Source organism: Mchenga conophoros, linkage group LG4, assembly GCF_057382185.1.
Source record: "Mchenga conophoros isolate Kocher_MC1m ecotype Shallow Benthic linkage group LG4, M_conophoros_male_GT1.1, whole genome shotgun sequence".
Classification (NCBI taxonomy): Eukaryota; Metazoa; Chordata; class Actinopteri; order Cichliformes; family Cichlidae; genus Mchenga; species Mchenga conophoros.
Window position 1 is genome coordinate 19,012,529 of NC_140529.1, and position 20,873 is coordinate 19,033,401.

General features: G+C 40.6%; 1 protein-coding gene and 1 long non-coding RNA gene across 2 annotated transcripts in view; both read right to left on the reverse strand.

Annotated features, from left to right (window-relative positions):
* LOC146575901 (protein cramped-like) overlaps positions 1–20,873 on the reverse strand; it is a 132,038-nt gene that overhangs the window by 8,480 nt on the left and 102,685 nt on the right. The gene's annotated exons all lie outside the window — the stretch shown is intronic.
* On the reverse strand, positions 10,114–18,784 carry LOC146575902 (uncharacterized). Its single transcript, XR_014892186.1, has 7 exons — positions 18,026–18,784; positions 16,514–16,846; positions 16,059–16,433; positions 15,076–15,122; positions 14,620–14,766; positions 12,362–12,494; positions 10,114–10,884 (listed from the first exon to the last, which is right to left on the reverse strand). It is a non-coding gene; the product is annotated as an uncharacterized LOC146575902 (long non-coding RNA).

Here is a 20,873-nt window from a genome sequence, read left to right on the forward strand (position 1 = left end):
GATGAGACGGCTTACAGGGAGGAGGTCAGCGCCCTGACCCACTGGTGTCAAGACAACCATCTCACACTCAACGTCGCAAAGACAAAGGAGCTGATAGTGGACTTCCGGAGGTGCAGAGAAGTACACACCCCCATCACCATCAACGGCGCTGCTGTGGAGAGAGTGAGCAGCTTCCGGTTCCTTGGTGTACATCTGGCTGAGGATCTTACGTGGTCAGTACACACAAACAAAACAGTGAAGAAGGCGCAGCAGCGCCTCTTCTTTCTCAGGAGACTGAAAAGATTCGGCATGAGCCCCCGCATCCTCAGGACCTTCTATCACTGTGCCATTGAGAGCATCCTCACTGGATGCATCACCACCTGGTATGGCAACAGCACCGCCTACAACTGCAAAGCTCTCCAGCGAGTAGTGCGGTGCTCTGAACGGATAATTGGAGGTGAGCTTCCCTCCCTCCAAGACATCTACAGGAAGCGGTGCCTGAGGAAAGCGGGGAGGATCATCAAGGACTCCAGTCACCCCAGCCATAAACTGTTCAGACTGCTTCCATCAGGAAGGAGGTTCTGCAGCATCCGGTCCCGTACCAGCAGACTGAGAGACAGCTTCTTCCATCAGGCCATCAGACTGCTGAACACTTCATAGACACCTCAGCTTCACTACTGGAACTTTAACATTATGCACTCCACACTGTACAGTAACGCCACTGTTTTGCACATGTCTCAACTCTGTATATTTTTATATATTTTATTTATTGTTGACTCTATTTAATTTGTAAAATATGTGTACACACACACACACACACACACACACGTAGAAAAATATTTAGTATACACATCCAGAAATGCATATACTATTATATATTGTACATATATTTATTAGTTTCAGATGTAGCCATTCTTGTATTTTGCTTGTTTACATTATTGTATTTTGCACAACTCTGTTGCTTGTGAAGCTCGCACACAAGAATTTCACTCACATGTGCTGTACCAATGTACCTGCACATGTGATGTGACAATAAAAGTGATTTGATTTGATTTTGATTTGAAATTATTTTTGGAGTGGCACAAATAATTTGTGTGGCATCAAATTTGATGCAGAACAGCTGATTGTTCTGTAAATAGTTTGAAATGTTTATTTAAAAAAACGCCTTGGCTGCATTTTAAGTAAACAGCTGCAAAAAACTTTGTTTGCATAGATCAGTTACTTTTTTGAAGACGTAATTATATAATTAATTGCCCAACATTGGTCATTATATACTGTATTTTGCAGACAGAGAGTTACAGGACTCTCTCCCAGACCACAGACTCATACTCATAATACAAGTCAGAGCTTTTTTTTTTTTTTTTAAAAAAGAAAGTTGCGTTTTCAAAATTGGAGTTCAAGTTATTTTTACTTCCAATAGTGTTAACATACTACACAGGTCATGAACAAGTTTTTTTTTAAATTTTTGTTGTAAGTGGGCTAAAGGAGTTAATTAAAAAAAAGTCTAACATAAATTTAAATGTTGTAATTTGATTATTTTAATAAACCATGTAACTTGGATGGATTCAATGCTGACGTGACCACAGTGCACACGCCTGCTGTTGCTCACAGTGGTCCAAGGGACCGCTCAGAGAGTTTGTGTGTTCGCTCAGACACATGAAAAATTAGAGGGAACATTGGACCCAAGCTTCGCCCCCACAACAGGGTCCTCAACCGTCCTGGAAGAAAGTCTAGTGTGGTATTCTACTGATCAACTGAGCATGCCACCTCTCCCAGTTTGTGTCCATAAACCTCTTTGTGTGCTCCCCTGTTGATCTTCTCTCATTCCTACACTGCTCTTTTGATGGTCATGTGATCTGTACACCTAAATACAGCCCAGTTATTGTTGTTGTTCACACCTGACGCCTGGGCTCATAAGTTGTCCTCAATATCTTGCATTTCCATCCCCCGTTTCTGACTCCCTGCCATCTGTCTTCTCCTTGATATTCTTCTATAATGAAACCTGCAATCATTGCAATCACCAATGAGTCAGCTGAATGGCTAGCTTATCACTTTAACTGAAACACTGTTCAGTCTCAACTTTGCAGTTACTATTTTCATCATTTATGTTACAAGCATTTGTAAGTGCAATTTGTTTGGAGGCACAATCGTCTGATTTTTGTGTGTGACAACATTTCTGCATCTCAAGAACGGTTTAGTTTGGACTACTTGCACAATTTTGCGCTTTAAACTGACCTGCAGTTTGGTTTGGCTAAAAACTTCAGAGCAGACATTTGCCCAAATTTCTGGGCGCTTTCTTGGGTCAGCACAGCTTCTCAGTTTAATATATGAAGTGCCAGATCTTTTTGCATGTCCACTTAATTTCAGAATTTAAGAAACAATCCATGTGACTGAGGCCTGGTATCAGCTTGGCATCCTTTCATCTCTCTAGCCTTTTAGTTAATTATGCCTTACTAAAAACGTGTAAAACAGAGAGCACAATCTGTGATTAGGTATTGAAACAGCTGTTTACTCCCCAGATGTTTGTGTCCTCAAAGAAATTCCATTTTGATTTATGTGAATGTATTGTGCAGGTACTTTCTCTGCTTCGCCCTCATTGCTTGCTTTATCTGAGAACATAATCTGCCTTCTTTTAGCTTGGGGTAGGCCTCACTTTATGTTTTAAATTAAAACGCTTGAAGACAAAGTGAACTCTGGACAAGCGTGCGACCTAACTGAAGTCCAGGTGGGCTTGTTGATAATCACATTTTCACACTCATCTCGGGGCAGACCTGTGGTGTTCTGGTGCCAGCCTGTCCCCTCCGTTTTTTGAGTGCCCCCCCCCCCACATATAAAAAGAGACGGTTTATTTTATAATATTTTAGACAACAGCATATAAAACACCATTTGCTTGCACTTGTGTGTGTGTGTGTGTGTGTGTGTGTGTAAAAACTGAGATGTTCAGAGGTCTTGCTTCATGGTATCGAGCAGCTCACACAAAACAGGGTCTTTGTATTTTAATGTAGGTGCTGATGTAAACCACAATTTTCAGCAAACATCTATCAGGTCATTGCACTTTTCTTTATTTTTAAAGCTTAAGTATGCGTACATGGGATATATTAAAAACTGACAAGCTGTTTGAACATATGATGTGAAATCACTTAATTAACCTGCTGGATTTGCTAAAAGTTAAAATATTTATACTACTTTGGCTAATGGGTTTTGCACATTACTCTTAGTTTAGTAAGTGGCTATTAGTGAGGGTCATGATAATCAATTCAATTGCGTAATGGGCTGACTAAGTATTTCCAGACTAAGAGAAAAAGTCAGTGAACATATCCGTTGGTTTAGGTGTAGGCTTAATCCATTTCTGAGAAAACTGAAGAGCATAAGTGAGGGTTAGTATGTGTTAATGATTTCAGTGTCATGCAGGGGAAAGTAGCATTCAGTGGAAGCTTCTCGGTGATTGTTTTAAATCCAAATATGACCCTTATTTGTGGCGCATGTTAGCATACAGTCAGCTCAGGAGTTAGTATCAGTCATGTGGTTGTCACGAGGTTGCGCACAGCATCACCGGCAAGAGGGCTTGGTTTGAGAGGTTTTTGGCATCTGTGATGTGATTTACAACCATCCACCCATGTACAGTAAGAAGCTGCACTCACAACCGTGGGCATCAGCAAGTTGGTGAAATTTAAACAAAACAGCATTCCATCTGAAACTCTCTTATTGTACCCAAAATACAAATTTTAGTGATTACATGTGGCTTCATTAATTATGTTCAAAAGGATGAATACATAACGCAAGTAATAACTTTATAATCAGTCAGTGAATGAAGGAGCTCAAGAGTGCAAATATAGTTGCAATAAAGTGACAAATATGCCCTTTTATGTCAAACAAAGACCGAAATAAGTGGCATCAGTGTGGGGATGAAAATGAGCGATCCAACCTCACACTGCAGATATCAGGGCAACGCACAGTGGGGGGGCAGGGGAGGGGGGGGTTGCAGTCTGCGCGCACAAGAGGGCTAACAACGCTGTGAGTGACAGAATCCACCCAAACTGAGGAACAGCTTCTTCCCCAGAGCTGAAGCCTGCACTGTTTGCACTATAATATAATATAATATAATATGTTGCTATTTAATGTTTTTTGTTCGTGTTGCAGCTGCTCTGTGAGCCAAGCTTTCGTAGTCTAAATTCAATGGAAATATATCTCTGCACCACACGATGGCGATAGATTCTCACAGTCTGTGCTCTGCTTCCGCCACCAGTCATCTTTAAATCTTTTTTTTTATTCAATGAAACCTTTAACTGTCCATCTCGCAGCATTACTTTAAAAAAAATCATATTTAAATACAAAAAAAATTAAATACATGAACGACAGTAGTAGAAAATTGATAAAATAACACCAAATAAATATATTTACAAATGATAGCAACATCAATGGAATAAAACCATGAACACCAGCAGAAGGAGAAAGAGGCCTGTATCTACATTATTACTCTGGCAGCTCTCAGTCTCCATACAGACAGGACACGTTGCAGCGTAATTGCAGACAGGTGCGTGGGCCTGAGCTCCGCCCAGGCAGAATGACGAGTGGAAGAAAGCAGCAACACAATAAACATATGTAACCTTGCGGAGCCGGCCGGGCAGACATCGAGACCGTGACAGAGTGCAAAACTTTTATACTTGACAACTGTTAAGAGTTCAAATATTGAGGAAGGAGAGTAAAAACAACCATGGTCCAGAAGAGCTTGGTCAAACAATTGATTTTAATGAACACACGCGTGGGGGGAGTAGTCGGAGTTTCCTGTCACTCTGACTTTGCACAGAGTGTACTCAGAATCAACAGAATCAGCACATACACACTTAAGACACACCTTCTGCAAAGGAAACAAAACAGCTTTTCCTGCGCCTCCCTAACTTATGTTTGGGACTCTTTAATCAAAAGCATGATCCTAATTATGTTCTTGACTTATTGACTTGTATTTGTACACACACACATATATATATATATATATATATACATATATATATATATATATATATATATATATATATATATATATATATATATATATATATATATATATATATATATACACTCTTCAACGTTACTCATCATTTTAAGCGCTGCTTTCACGTCCCTGCATGTTTCCTATTGCTCGCCTTATCTGATCATCAACATCCTGTACACAAAACTGTCGCTGCTGCAAGTGCCTTAACTCTGATCTAAAGTCACCTTTCACAAGAAAATCATTATAAGCACCTATTCTACTAAAAGATCCAAGAGAGAACAACCATTTTAATCAATTAAGTTTAAGCATATAAGCAATTACTCATGCATACATTTTATCATAGCTAAATGCTGCCTAAAAACAACTCCTGTGTGTTAACACCAACTTCATTTTAACACTCACATTTCCTATGTTATAACCCGTTTTTGGTATAGCCTTTTTATTTCATTTTGCTCCTTACCCCTGGAGGGTCTTGGGTCGATTTGTGGCTATTTTCAAATTTTGATTACATGCCATTTGCACAGTGTTGAATGGACTATAGCCAAATTCTCCAAAAAAAAAAAAAAAAAAAAGTTTGATATGATTTTATTTCAAAATTCAAGTCCGACTTCCTTCAATTAGCTTCAGTGGCTAAGCTACAAATAAACTTACACTATTGGGCTTAGGGTCGATTTGTGCCCCATTGAAAGCCATTATAAACGCTATTTTTCACTGCAGAATTATTACCGTTAACATCTGGGTGACGGCTTAGGTTTCGTTTTTGTTTTGGACAAGAGGCCTTAGAATTGTAATTTTATTTGTCCACCGGGTGGCGCCCTTGCTCCACATTTGACCCGGGGCTGGAAAACAGCAAGAGCAACAGCGGGCTGCTTTGACAGACCTGCGGGAAATGAAGCCTCATTTCCGGCGTGCAGCAGCGGCTTCGCCCGCTGATCGGGCGGGACCATTTTCTGTCCCTAGGACCGTTAGAGTAACAATTTCTGCTTCAGTTTTACCATCTCTAAATGATCAAAAACCCCAAAAGTTATAAAATAATCCTAAAACCCATTTCAAATTAAACCTTAAATTCCCCCTTTTTTGACACATCTCATGTGTCAAACTAAAAATGCTCCACCCAAGCTTAGGAAATTAAAAGAAAAATACAGTTAGTCATATCATCCCTCAAAACACCTCAGCAATCCTCCTCTCAGGTATATTTGCTCCGACCCTGCAAACCTGTCTTTAAGGAATGAAATCCATTTAATCATCATGTCACATCTTTTCGAACTCCCGGCTCTATCCACAGCCTGCATCCTTGGAACTTCCTAAAAACAAAACCTGAACTTCACATTCCATACTCAGTTTTCCCCCTTATGATCCAATCTGTGTTATAAAAATAAACTTAGAACAGTTATCAGTCATGTGTTTCTTCAGTTAATGGTAACATGAGTTATATCAAAAAAATGTTTCCCCTTTAGCATTCTCCCAACAATATACTATAATACCATAATCTAACCCCAGTCAATAAAACAGAAATTTTCTCAAAGCAAACATCAGCAACCCAAAATCAACATCGCCAGAATTAAGCCTTCCACTCCCCTTGCTTATGGCAAAAGCAAAGCAAACCCTTTCTCTTGCTGGCATGGCAAGTGGTTTGTCCACATTTATTCATCCCCACCTTCATCCAGTCACACACACATCCACACCATGTATTCACACCAGGTATTGCTAATAGTGGAGCCTCCCGCGCAAGTAATCAGATTCTCCACTCTCAGCAAAATGAGCTCATTCATTTGTTTTATTTGTCATAGTAAAATAGTTCTTTATGCTTTTGGACTGGATTGACTCGCTATTATTGTCCCGATTCGTATTTTGAAGAAAAGACAAACGACTACAAAGTCCCAATAAGGTGCGTCAAAACAAGGATTTTATTGAAATATATATGGGGGGGGAGAAGTAGAGCACGATCACTCAAACAGCGGCGATCTTCCCCGAACAATACTTGGGGTGTAACATACATATGATGACCAGTAATATGCGTCACCGCAGATGAAAAACAACATGCATGTTCCCCCCCCAGTTGTTCTGCAAAGCCCACCATGGCGTCCCTGGTAAGGTTTGAGAGCCTCAGCAAATTATAATGAACATAATTAATGCGATCAACATTTTTATTTGGAGTTATCCATAGGAACACACTTTCAAATCCTGCTGCTATTTGGTTAACTAATTTATATTCATCAGGAACTCCCCTGGGAACTCCAATCGAGTCAATCCAGGTAGGCGAGTCAGTTCTCGGGTCATAAATCTGTGTACCCGTTGTGCTTCTTTCCCTCAACATGCGTCTCCTACATCTGACTGTCAATGTACGCGTGTCATGTTGTGGAATGGCTTTTACCCTACTCCCTATTAGCATCAATGGTGCTCCTAACCGCACCATAGCACATGTCCCCACACTCCCCAAAGGAACATGCACCAAAAGGGTGTGATGTCCACAGTAATAATACAACCCACCTCTAGCCCATGTACCTATTATGGTGTTTGGGTCACTTACATTATTTGTGGTCCTTCCCGTGAGCGTCCTCTCACACCAACTAGGGTCAATTTCTCCCAGAGTGTATTTCACGGCGTCCGTAGAAAATTCAAAACAGGTGTAATTATTTTGTTTAGGTATGAATGAACCTGTCTGCGTACGCTTGTCAATTGGTGGATATAAACTTGACAGTGTGATGCAGTCACCCGTGGCCACAGCTTCTCTAGTTAATCTCAACATGCAATTATAACCCCACTCATCCTCTGGATACAGAGGCGCAGGCTCAGTAAACAAACGAGGTCTAGCTGTAGCACAGGCAACACAATCATCTACATGCTGTTCCCTAGCATTTTGAGCCACCCAATCCAGCCAGAGATTGCTGTCACTGAATCCGGTGGCACGTTCAATTAAATCTTTTCAGGCGAGTGTAGTCAACTGCAACTACCTTCCTATCTGAGTTTTGGTTAATTTTTATCAGTGATGTCCCATTGTCCCTTACTACAGGCCTCATTGGTTTAGCTTTACTAAGAAAATTAACTTTTATTAACCTTTTTGGATCTATCCCTACAGTTTCCACACCCAGAACTAAATATAAGGAATTTTGACGCCACCAGTTCCCCATTGACAAGGTCAATGGATTCTGGGCCGGACTATAATCTCTCTGAAGTTTTAGCTCATTCTCTGGCCCCTGCTCTGACGCCTCCCAATCTTCCCCAGTGTAACCTTTTACCTGATCCCAGTTCCGACACCAATTGGCATAAGGACGACTTCCCCTTTCACAATATGTGTTCACAGCATAATCCCAACACACCCACACATTAAATCCCCTCCAGCTACTGTCAGCTCCCTTACAGATAAAAACGTTGCACAAATCAAACGTGAATGAAGTGGTGGACCCATTAACATAGTCTAATTCTAGTCCACCATATATGCTGAGGCACTCATCCCTTTTACCTGAGACTTCACGCTTAACCTTCCTTGGCAACGCAATCAATTTGGACTCTGAAGCGGGTAGACTTCTGCGTCTGGGCAATTCACCTGTCTGCCAAAAAACAAAGAAACATTAGAACACTCACGCACGCCAACACCCCAGTTATTTTCCAATCTCCCCACAAGCCCATGGTTTTGGTTCCCCTACTCTCCTCTAACTCTAGGCTGGAGCCCCAGCCTATCACGCTTCACGCCTCTTTGGCACCTCCTCTTTGAGTGAAGAGACGCCCCGGATCCTTCTCTTCTTTCTTCGACTTCCCAGGTAGACTATTTGGGGATGAGCTTGTCTCCACCAAGCTCTCGTCTGCCACTGCACATTGAGACCAATGGAACCAGGTCTGGCCTTTCCCCTTCAACTGGACCGCTGTTGTGGTACGAGCGTTCACTTCAAATGGCCCCGTCCACCTCGGGTCTTTCCACTTTCGCTTGATGACCTTCAGCCACACCACCTTGGCGTCGGACCTGTCCACCGTGGTCACTCCTGCTGCAACCTGTTGTGTGAAACTAGACACAAGAGCTTTTAATTCTTTCCAATATTCTGCATGCGTTCTGTTACTTTTTATACTCTCTTCAGCCGGGACTGCCGTCCAGGGACCTGGAAACTGTCGTCCTGTCAACAGCTCGTACGGCGTGAAGCCTGTGGATTGGTTAACAGAACATCTTATGATCATTAATGCAATGGGCAGGGATGCGACCCAATTTAGCCCCGTCTGAGCACAAATTTTGTTCTTCAAATTTAGATTCATCCTTTCTACTTTCCCTTGGGACTGAGGATGATACACAGTTCCAAACGTGTGTTGCACCCCCAGCCTCTGTTCTGCCTCCGCCAAATCTTTGTTTTTAAAATGGGTCCCATTATCTGACCGAATTCGCTTGGGGAACCCATACCTCCTTTTAGACAGGGACTTTCAATCTGATCAGGTCCCCACTGGTAGCCTTCTCCTCAGCCAGTTGTAATCTGGAAAGCCCACCTTATATTTGCTCTCCCGAGAATTTGTCACCGCTGTTATTCACTGTTGCAGGCCTGCTTAGAACAAAAATGAGAAAAAAAAGAGAGCTGATTATTAGCTCATCAAAGCACCTGACAGGTTTTCTTTAAGTGCACTGTTACAAAAATAATGGGCCCCTTCTTAGACGTCCATGTTTAATAAAACTCCCTCTATTAAAAACAAAAACAACCCAAACCTAACTGACAGAATCAACCCATCTCCACAACAACCTCAAAAATCTTAAACAAAAAGTTGTGCCACCAGAGTCCTGACACTCCCAGGTCAACTCATGTAATTTCACCTCCTCAATACACCGAAAGTCTTGTTAAAACCACACAATTTGCACACAACAATCGCCCCCTTTATGCACTTTAACATACTTAGATTCAGCATAAGATAACCCCATTACAACAACGTATCAACACTAAACTATAAATTTCCTATCCAAATCTGCTATGCTTCCTCTCCTGAAAGAGAGGCGCACACACACACACACACAGTCATCTCTCAATAAGTTGCTGTGACAAGACAAATACATGTTCAAACATTACCACCTTGTTAAATTATTTTATTTCTTTCTACAGTGATCACTGGTTTTGATCACTCAGTACGAGGGCACTCCTAAGTCACTCTTTTAAAACTACTTCAATCACTTTTTCTTTTTTCCATAATTCACTCCCTTGTCATATAGCTTCTTTTGAGTTATTCCTCAACTTCAAACTCAAGTGCATTTTATTCTTTTTTTTTGCCTGTCCCGTTTGGTTCTTTGGCCATCAGAATTATTGTCTGAAGGCGAGAAAAGATGCCCAACGGATTTACTTTACCAAATTGACCATCCCAGCCTTGCCGTAATGGTCTATTTGATTCATCTTTTATGGTTTATTTTCCACTCGCTTTGCCCATTTGCTCTCTCATCTGTTAAATCTTCAGTTTGGTCACCATAAATTCATTTTCGTCTTGTAACTGTGTATTATGCCACAAAACACCGTCAATCCAACACTGCGAGGATTGACGTTCTTCCTCGCGTTCCTTAACCGCATTGACGGCCACACTACTATTTTTTACTGTTCTCTTAAGCTTTATTTTGGAATCATACATTTCAATGACCTCTTCTAACTTTCTGTCTGCAGCATTGGCTTTGTCTTCGTTTTTTAGTATTTTCCTCGTAAAATTGCTGCATCTTATTTTTTATTTTTTATATTTTTTATTTTCACTCGCTAGATACGGGACTGACTTGAATGAGGAAAAGAAAAGGGAGAAAGGAAGAGGGGGGAGAAACAGTGGAGAAGAGGGACGGGGATAAAGGGCAGAAAAAACCTCGCGTTTTATGGTGACTCCTGAATTTCCTCCACTTCCTCCTCATCCTTAAAATACTCCGGATGAGTGTCCACAGCATTGTTCAGTCTGATGGCATCCTCCATGACCTGGACAACATGATACCATTAGAATGACATCATAGAATGAGGGGTGTGACCAGAGCCAGAAATGCACTCATTGATCCTTTTGTTGATTTATTGCTATCATACACTACTAATCAACTAATCGAAGTGCAAGTGTCACAGTCTGTTATTTATTCTCCCTCCATGCAAGGCAACATCCAGGGGTGGTGCTGTGGGTTCAGCATGGCTGGCAGCCATTGTTCAATCATGCCTCCCCTATTTCAGTTGGAACGCTGGGGCCTGGAGGAGAGAGCTGCGGACTGCCATGCACCATGAGCAGCCGATGGGAGCGAGAACAGTCGCAGTTCTTGCTTTTTCTGTTGGGGGAGGCCCAAATAGTGCCATTCAACCTTCAGCAGCAGCAGCAGCAAGGGGCTGTTTTTACAATGTCTGCCAGGTAATTCTACACCGACTGGGTAGAGGGCATCAGAGGGCCACTACTGCCATTTCTGAGGAGGACAGATGGAGCTGGGGGACAGGCCCTTCGCATATGCTAATGCACAATGCAATAGCCAAAGACCACTGGAAATTAAACCAAGGGGCAAAATATACAGCCCAAGGCTGCGGTTCGCTCCTGCGTGTGTAACGGAGCAAAGGTGATTTTATTTTTTCCACAGTGTTTTTAAAGGAGGGAAACCTTCCTCCAAACGGACAGAGCAGTGGAGTCGCCAAGGGAAAGCACACAAATTAAAAACTGTGGAGCCTGCGGCTTAATTTGACTCAACATGGGAAACCTCACCCGGCCACGGAAAGGATTGACAGATTGATATTTATAGTTAAAAATATAAAATGAATTAAAACAACCCTGGCCAGGGGACAACACAATAAAAATCAATAAAACACAACATTAAAAGTCCAGTGGCGTCCGCCACGGTACACTAAAACAAAAAAACAACTCTTTAAATGAACAAAAAAAAAAAAAATCATGGAAAGAATTTCCACGTGATTAAATTGCTTTATTTTAGCATTATGCAATTCTGTTACTCCAACTTAATGCACTCAAGTCGGACCAACTTAATTAAAGATTGATTCATCAATGTATTTACTGCATTTTGATCCAATATATTTTAATAGTGTTGATCCAACAAAGAGTTTTGTTCCAACTCAATTCAGGTTTTCTCCAACTAATTTACTAAATTTGGTCCCAGCTTAAGTTAATTGAGTTAAACCAACTCATACAAATTAAGTTATTCCAACACAAGTCTTTAATGCTAATAGAAAACACTTTAATCACATGGAAATTCTTTCCATGATTTGAAGTTAATTTAAAGAGTAATTTTTTGGAGCATTTAACAAAGTCTAGAGTCTGGTTAACATACATTTCACTATTACATCTAAAAGGTAAATACAAATTTGTCATACACATCTTTTTGTTTTCTCCAATTTCTAGCAAATTTCAGGTTCAGTGAATAGACCAGACCAAGCAACATTGTCACTGCAAAAACTACATTGCCCAACTCACCCATCACTTCCACCCCCTCTAGAACAATCATAACATCCTGAGGGTCATCGCTGGCTCCGCACCCTCTGACCGAATGACACAGATTCCAAAGACTGTCTCTGCTATGGCAGTGGCCATGCTTTCTATCAACTTCCTGTGACAATAAAACAAACAAATTTAAAAAAAAGATAATGATTTCTCACTAATGTCCATTGCAAACAGTTTTAAAAGTACATCTGTTTTACATTAATGTAAAATACCTAAAAGCTTTATTCATTCAAGCCTTATAATAATGTAAATGTAATCAAAAATGACTGCCCGATATTTTTCCTCACTCAAGAGAAGTTCATTCAATACCTCAACAATGTTCTGTCTTTCAAAATCTTGAGTTGTGATAGGGGTGACTGTGGCACAGGAGGTAGAGCAAGTTGTCTACTGCTTTAATCCCTGGCTTCTCTAATCTGATACTAAAACTATCAATGGGTAACACACTGAACCCCAAGTTGCTCCTGATACATCCATTGAAGTGTAAATGTTACATAAAAATCTTGTATGAATGAGGTTATAATGATATTATAATAATGATAGTATAAAACACTCAAGAATGGTGCGTGTAGTTAGGGCTGCTCAATTAATCGAATTTTAATCACGATTACGATCTGGGCTTTCAACGATCATTAAAAGTGACTGAGCCGATTATTAGCCCCTCCCTCGTGCTTTACTCTCGCGCTGCTCCGTGTGGCAAATCGAGCGCACCTCTTGTTTCCAACACGCGTCACAACAATTAAGAGGACCCGAGGGAAGCTCGGAAAGCTAAGCAGAAGTTATTTGGAGAGGAGAGTGACTGCCGTTGGTTGAAAAGAGGGGTAAAAAAACAAAAACAAAAAAAACTTCAGTGGTGTGGAAACATTATGGGTTCGCCGAGTCAGACATCGTGTGTAAACTTTGCTACGGTGTTGTAGCTGCACCACTGCAAAGTTCACTAAACAGATGTTTACATTTATTTCTTATATTGCAAACATTTGCACTGTTATCAGTATTTGCACACTATTTTATATTATTTGTTAAAGTCATTATTCAATACATTGTTATTGTTAACCTTTACAGTCAGAGCGGGCATGCTCCGTTTTGCGTAACTATTTTTAAATCCCTGTAGAACCGGAACCGCGTAAGCTAGCGCAATAATTTTTTGCATATGAAACCAGAGGAGTCGTACTTACATCTTATGCTATCAGCTTGTCCTAGGTCACGGTTGCAAAAATTGCACAAAACGCACTAGCAGGAACAAACACATAATATTCCAGAAACGCGCTTTGCCGATTTGATCAGCTGTTCGCAACACTTCCCACATTGAAACAGACGTCAGCGCGAACTATCGCACGTCCGCCATTTCCTGCCAGAAACCCGAAGTGACGTCATCTTCGCGGAAACTGTAGTTTTTTTACTTGTAGGCCTTAAACACCTATACTGGTGTTTTTATAAGTCATGTTAGACTTTACTGAATAGTTTCTGGGATGCTTAGAACTCATATTGCACTGCTGGAAATAGTTTATTTTGATGCACATGCTGTTTTCTTTGCAAATTTGAATCATAGGATTGTTTTCCCTGCAGTATATAAAAATTGCTTTATCTCCAAAATAAAACTATGAAGACACTCAAAATAAATTTCCTGTTGTTGTAAACTATTTTTTGCATTTAAAGTTTTGAGGGATAAACCTCTTAAATTTCTCCAAGTAGAAATATATGTAAAAAACGATTTTCAATTTTTTTGTAGTTTATTGCACTTTTTGCAATTAATCAGAATCAGAATACTTTATTGATCCCTGGGGGAAATTATTTTTTGTTACAGTGCTCCATTTTAATGTAGTTACTATGGACTTAATGCATACATATTATTAAAATATGGGCTATAACAGTTGTATTGATGTATAGCAACTTGAAATGCTCCCAATGGCACTATAACATGTAAAAAAATAATATAAGCTCTGGCGGACTTTGTTCTATAGTAGGTCTTAAAGGGTTAAATAAATATCGTCAAATAATCGAGACCTCAATTTCAGTGAAAATAATAGTGATTATCATTTTTGCCATAATCGAGTAGCCCTACGTGTAGTATCCAGTGAGAAACTTAAAGCTCTTACTTTTCCCATTTTAAAAGCTATTTTTTTTACAGCCACCGGTAATTTATAGGAAAACCCCATCCCCTGAAACTTTTTGCATGTAGTTCAAGCTTATCTTTGATCATCTCCTTAGTTAAGGATACAGGCAAGTTAACATACCAGGTAATCCTTCACCAGCTCAGGATCTTCATTCAGGTACACGCAAAGACCTTTGGCGATGTATTCTCTTCTGATTTCAACAGCATCAGTACACAGAGTGGGGGGGGGGGGGGGAAACAAATATATACGGAAATCCATCTCAACGACCTAGCAGTGGGATTAAAGAACTTTTAACTGAATTACCAGGAATTTGTGAGAAATACAGAGGCTATTGTTTTACAGTCTTAATCTTTTCAAATAGTATTCATGCATTTTAGACAATTCTGTCATTCTAATATTGTTTTTTACTTTGTATTAATTTAATCATGCCATACCCCCAATTCAAGAAAGTTTAGATGATGTGTACATAAAATCAGAATGCAATGTTTTCTTGGTCTCAAAACTATGTCACTTACAAATGAATATATTAAATTTTTAACATGGGAATGTGATAATTTAAGAAAAATATTAGCTCACCATGAATTTGATGAACGGGCCTGCCAGCTCTCCAGACCTTTCACCACCTGATAAGATTAAACATTTATTATCTTTACAGGAGGGAACTGCAAGTCTAAGTTTAAGTAGAAAAATATTTAATTTAAAAAACAAAAAACAAAACAGGAAAACATATCTGTTCATGTTTTGTCTTTCCTCCTCAGTGTACTAAAAACACAAGTTGTTAAATAAACCACTCTCCATCAGTTGCAACTTACAAATTTCAACAACCCACACGTAAAATGTAAATTTATCACAACAGTCTCTGTGGTAGAGCCAAACTAGCTTATGTGCAGAGTTTAAGTTATAAACAATATCTATATTTGGAGTAGCTAAGTCTTTCATATTAGGCTATCATGCTAGCATGACATTGTGCTATATTCTTGCACTAATGTGTTAGCTAGCTATCCATCCATCCATCCATTCGCTTCCGCTTATCCTTTTCAGGGTCGCGGGGGGCGCTGGAGCCTATCCCAGCTGTCATAGGGCGAAAGGCGGGGTACACCCTGGACAGGTCGCCAGTCTGTCGCAGAGCTAACACACAGGGACAGACAACCATTCACACTCACATTCACTCGCACATTCACACCTAGTGGCAATTTGGATTATCCAATTAACCTATCCCCACAAGCTGCATGTCTTTGGACGGTGGGAGGAAGCCGGAGTACCCGGAGAGAACCCACGCAAACACGGGGAGAACATGCAAACTCCACACAGAAAGACCCCGGCCTGATGTTGGAATTGAACTCAGGACCTTCTTGCTGTGAGGCAACAGTGCTAACCACCGTGCTGCCGTGTTAGCTAGCTAGAATGGCATAAACAGATTAAAAAAAACAAAACAACAACAACAACAACAACAACAGAACAAATGTGAATAAATAGAACTGAAAAGAATCGACAAACTAATGATACCTTTGTGCAAAAAGTATTTTCATCAAGATGGATGAAGATAGATTCACTCTTACCTTTCCAAGAGGACTGTGGAGCAAACCATGTGCTTTCCTGCCTCTTGTTTAGAATCTCACGTGATCTTGTGATATCGCGAGTCTTTAAGGCAGCTAACCACTCTTGTTAGATTTTATCATGTCATATCAACAAGAATTTAAGAGGTGCTAGTTGGTGAATTTCATGTAGATCTTATATGATTTTATTACGTTCACCTTAGAAACATAAATTCATTGTGTTCAAATTACATGTTAGAGTCTTGTAAATGCAATAAACCACCAAATTTCACTTTGAGTGTATAAGAGTCACTAAGAATTAAAAATCCAGTGAAGCGGTGCAGGAGGGAAACCCGGCGGCGTCCTCGCCTTCCTCTCCGCGTTCTGCGCCCCGGTGCGCTAAAGAAAGGAAGGCAGCGGTAGTCACTATTCTTTTAGGCAGCTATAATTCATTAAAGGGGACAAGTCAAAAGACTTACCCCGGGTGGGCAGAGCTCTTAACTCTGCCCGCCGCTTCTTTGTAACCGCCAATCGGCACCGGCCCGCCTCGCCGCCTCTAATTCCCTGCAGACACGTAATCTGGCCTCCTGTTGCTGCAGCAGTCGGACCGCTCGCTCCGTGTTGCTGGCACTGTATCCTCCTCTCCTGAACGCCAAGCTCCACCAGCCCTCCGGGCTTGCAGGCGCCGCCGCCTGACACCACTCACGCCTGCCCGTCTCTCAAGCCTCTTTCTCCATGGTCTGCCAGGCCCTCTTATTGGCCTCTGTGACCTCCCAGGTGTGATCAGGTTTATAATCAGGTAGGGGCGGAGTCTTTCCAGGACAAGTCACCAAATAAATACCATAAAAAACATGCAGTAAAACTCATAAAAATAAACCAGTGTACAATATTAAAATATTGAAAAGGTAAAACACAGCAAAACATGCATAGTAAAAAACCCTAGATAACTTGTCCCTTTCCACCCCGTGACACGTGACACACACCTTGACTTTGGGAACAGATTGATGTGATTGCTGTGATTGATGCGATATTTGGCCACATTGCTATAACGACACCACTCGATTACTTCACACGCATGCTACCAATAATCCATAAATTGCTGCTTAAGGAACTAAGGACAATACATTTAAATGCAAGTTCTTTTTTCTAATGTGTTGTACAACTATCAAATTCATTTTTTTATGTTACATAGTAATATGGTCCTTACCGATTGTGAAACTAAATTAATTCGTTTCATAGATCTAATCCATACTGCTCCTTTAAGGCAGCAAACTCGCTATATTCTATTCATTATACCAATTAATAACACCAGTGGTAAACAAAAACACTACTTTAAAACAACTCAGTGCAAATAGGCATGCATGTTCATTTGCTTTCAACTCACAACAACAACTCAACTTCCAAACCAAAACACCAACACAAAGGAGTGTGAGTTTAGACAGCACCAGTTAGCTAATCACATAGAACTGTAATCTTTGACATTTGTTTACCAAGTGAACAGCTTTAACATTTAAGCAGCTGTAACTGTTAGTGCAAACACTGTGTATTTATAAGGAAAGAGCTTCAAGTCTCCAGATCTACTAGCTAACAAAAGACACATTACGCTTTCACCTGCTTCTCTGCTTCAACAGCAACAATGTTCCTCTTACGTCAGAGGCACAGCTACAGCAAGTGTAGAGCCAAGCAGCCTCACCAGCGTAACCAGTGTTGCTCTTTTAGCTTTGAATGTTTTAACTTAAATGCATTAACAACTTGTGTAATAATTCTAACAAAAGGTTTCTAACTTTTATCTGTTTGTAACCCTGGGCTACACAACATCCATAAACAACATGTATCCATTCAATATCAATCCAACCAACAAACCTGCATTAACCCAACTATCCATAAAGCCAGCAACCATCCAGCCAACATGCATCAACCCAAAACTCCAACCAGACAGCATGCATCATAGTAAGACTAGGTGGACTGCTGTGGATTCATTTGAATCTTACTCTGCACAGCTGCAGAACACTGTTGATGTAGCTCTCGTCCTTTTCGACCTTATTCCTGAAAAGGCTGGTTTGTTTCTTGTCAGCAGGGTCGATGTCCTTGGGCCACCCCCCTCCACTTGGTTTACTCCACAGCTTCTTGTCTTGTGAAGTTTTGTGTTCACCTGAAAACAACAAGTAGCACCTGAGATTCACACAGACAGGCAATTCACACAGTGCACTGTTAATCAGGAGGTAGAGCAGGTCACTAATCAGAAGGTTGGTGGTTCAGTCCTTGGCTGCATCCCTTGGGCAAGATACTGAACCCTGAATTGCTTTCTGATGCATTCATCAGAGTGTGATAAAAAACACAGAAAAGTTGCTTTTATGAATGGGTGAATGAGGCATGTTCTGTATATAAGAACCACTCTCTTTACTCTGTATGTAATTTCAACCCTTTTGGCAATCCAGTTCAAGCTGTGTGTAGGTGATCAGTTACTGCAGGAGCGTCACACTCATTTTAGCTCATGGACTGCTTCTAGCTTGATTTATCCTAGCCCAATACTAATAAGATAATAATAATAATGAATACTGTATTGATCCCCGAGGGAAAATCCCTCTCTGCATTTAACCCATTCACTCAGAGAAGGAGTGGGAAGACACTGGGCACCCAAAGAGCAGTGCGTAGAGACAGCACCTTGCTCAGGGGTACCTCGGGGGAGCCGTTCAGTGGATTCGAACCCCCAACCTTCCAATCATAGGGCCACCACTGTACCTACTGAGCTATCCCTGCCCATAACTCTAGAGCATTCACATTTCTCTGTGTAAAGGCAGCTGATCTGTACGGAGCCCCTCTGATGACATGGTACAAAAAATAAATAAATTGTGGCCACGAAATACCATTTCAAGGCCACGAAATAGGTATAACGTGCCCACGAAACACTTGATGATATATATATATATATATATATATCATCCCAGGGCACATTCACTAGAGCCTGCGTCAGCCATAGTACGGAGTCCTTGCTGTTGGTGATGTCCTTAAGGTGAGTGTATTATATTTTATATTTATTTCATATTGTTATCCCGCAATTCGGCAGTTATTTATTCAGACCTATATTGTTACTATGTTCTAAATTGTATCTGCTGACGTTTCAAATGTTGTATCCTCATGTTGCTACTACACGTTGTTTTGTTGTGCTAATATGTAGCCGTAAACTCATTTTTAACTGTAGGACGTTTCAAAGTAGAGCAAGGCTGAAGGCTACTAATAAACGAGGTATGTTCAACATAAAACCTTAGTTCTCTGTGTCACGAAGTTGTCTCTCTTTTACCCTGGCCACATCACCATACTAGCTGGTGCAACTAATCTGGTCTGGACAATAATAACAGTTTTAGACGGAAAGCATCTTAAAATTGCCTCTTTTTTTCGCTGAACATCTCCTTTGAAAGTAGCATCATGTGAGTCACACTTGTCAAGGTAATGCATGCTAAATGAGCCGTAGCTTTCAATGCATCACCGGATGAAGCCTTGCAGTTACAGTAGCTCACTGCAGGTATCACGTTGCCAAGGGAACTAATAAAGCATACAGTGATCAGAATGATTTTGTATTGATGCAGGTTGCCATTGCTAATACTGAACTACTTAAACTCCAAGTAGACAATCGCTCCATTCCTCATTACCATAGATAATATCTAAGTAATAAAACAATCATTATCAAATTCTGATTTGCCATATATAAAGTGATTTTATAGGTAGGCTATCATGTAAAAATCTGCTACATAAAATTTATAACCGAGTGTAAAAATACTAATTTCATTTTCATGTGGTTTGGAGGTCAGCTATGGATACTCGGCTGCGAGAATTTTTAACAGAGCGTAAAGTTGAAGAAGATGTGATCAAGAAACTTGAAGATGAGAATGTAAGCCACTGCAGCTGTTGCTGTGTGCGTGTGTCTGTGTGTTTGTTTTTGAACGGAGAGCCGCAATCCACAATTTACTATGCACATTCTAAAATAAATTATTGAATTTCATATTTTGGTTTAATCAATGACATTAATTAATGACATGATATGTTTAAAGAGTAATTTAAAAAGTAATTTTTGTTCATCTTATGTTGGACAAATGTGTACCACATTACCAAAAGTATCTGTTATCAAAAGTAGATAGCAAAAAACAACTCTAAAATATGCAGTTGTATGTATTCATTGTTTTTTTAATATTGACACTTTTATTAATTTGTTATTTATATTTTTCAGATTGATGAAACTCTCATTCCCTTAATGACAGACAGTGACCTGGCAAAGTACATCCCCAAAGTTGGCGATAGAGTCTCCACTGTGGCCTTCTGCAGACAAGCAACACGTCACCATCCAGGAAAGAATCTATACTCTCAAGGCTACGACAAAGACTGACAGGAGCTGAGGGAATGCCTCCTAAAAAGAAATTGTCTCAGTGGGCAGAAAATACAAATGCAAAACGAACAGTGAGACGAATTGAGGTTGGCTGGATGGATTTTGATGAGGAGAAGGGTGGGTTCAAACAGGTGACGTGTGTAAGTGGTGGTGGAACAATAATGGATTGGATTTATATAGCGCTTTTCAAGGCACCCAAAGTGCTTTACAATGCCACTATTCATTCACTCTCACATTCACACACACTGGTGGAGGCAGCTACAGTTGTAGCCACAGCTGCCCTGGGGCAGACTGACAGAAGCGAGGCTGCCATATCGCGCCATCGGCCCCTCTGGCCAACACCAGTAGGCAGTAGGGTAAAGTGTCTTGCCCAAGGACACAACGACCAGGACAGAGAGCCCAGGGATCGAACCGGCGACCTTCTGGTATCCCAGATACGCTTCCCAACCCCCTGAGCC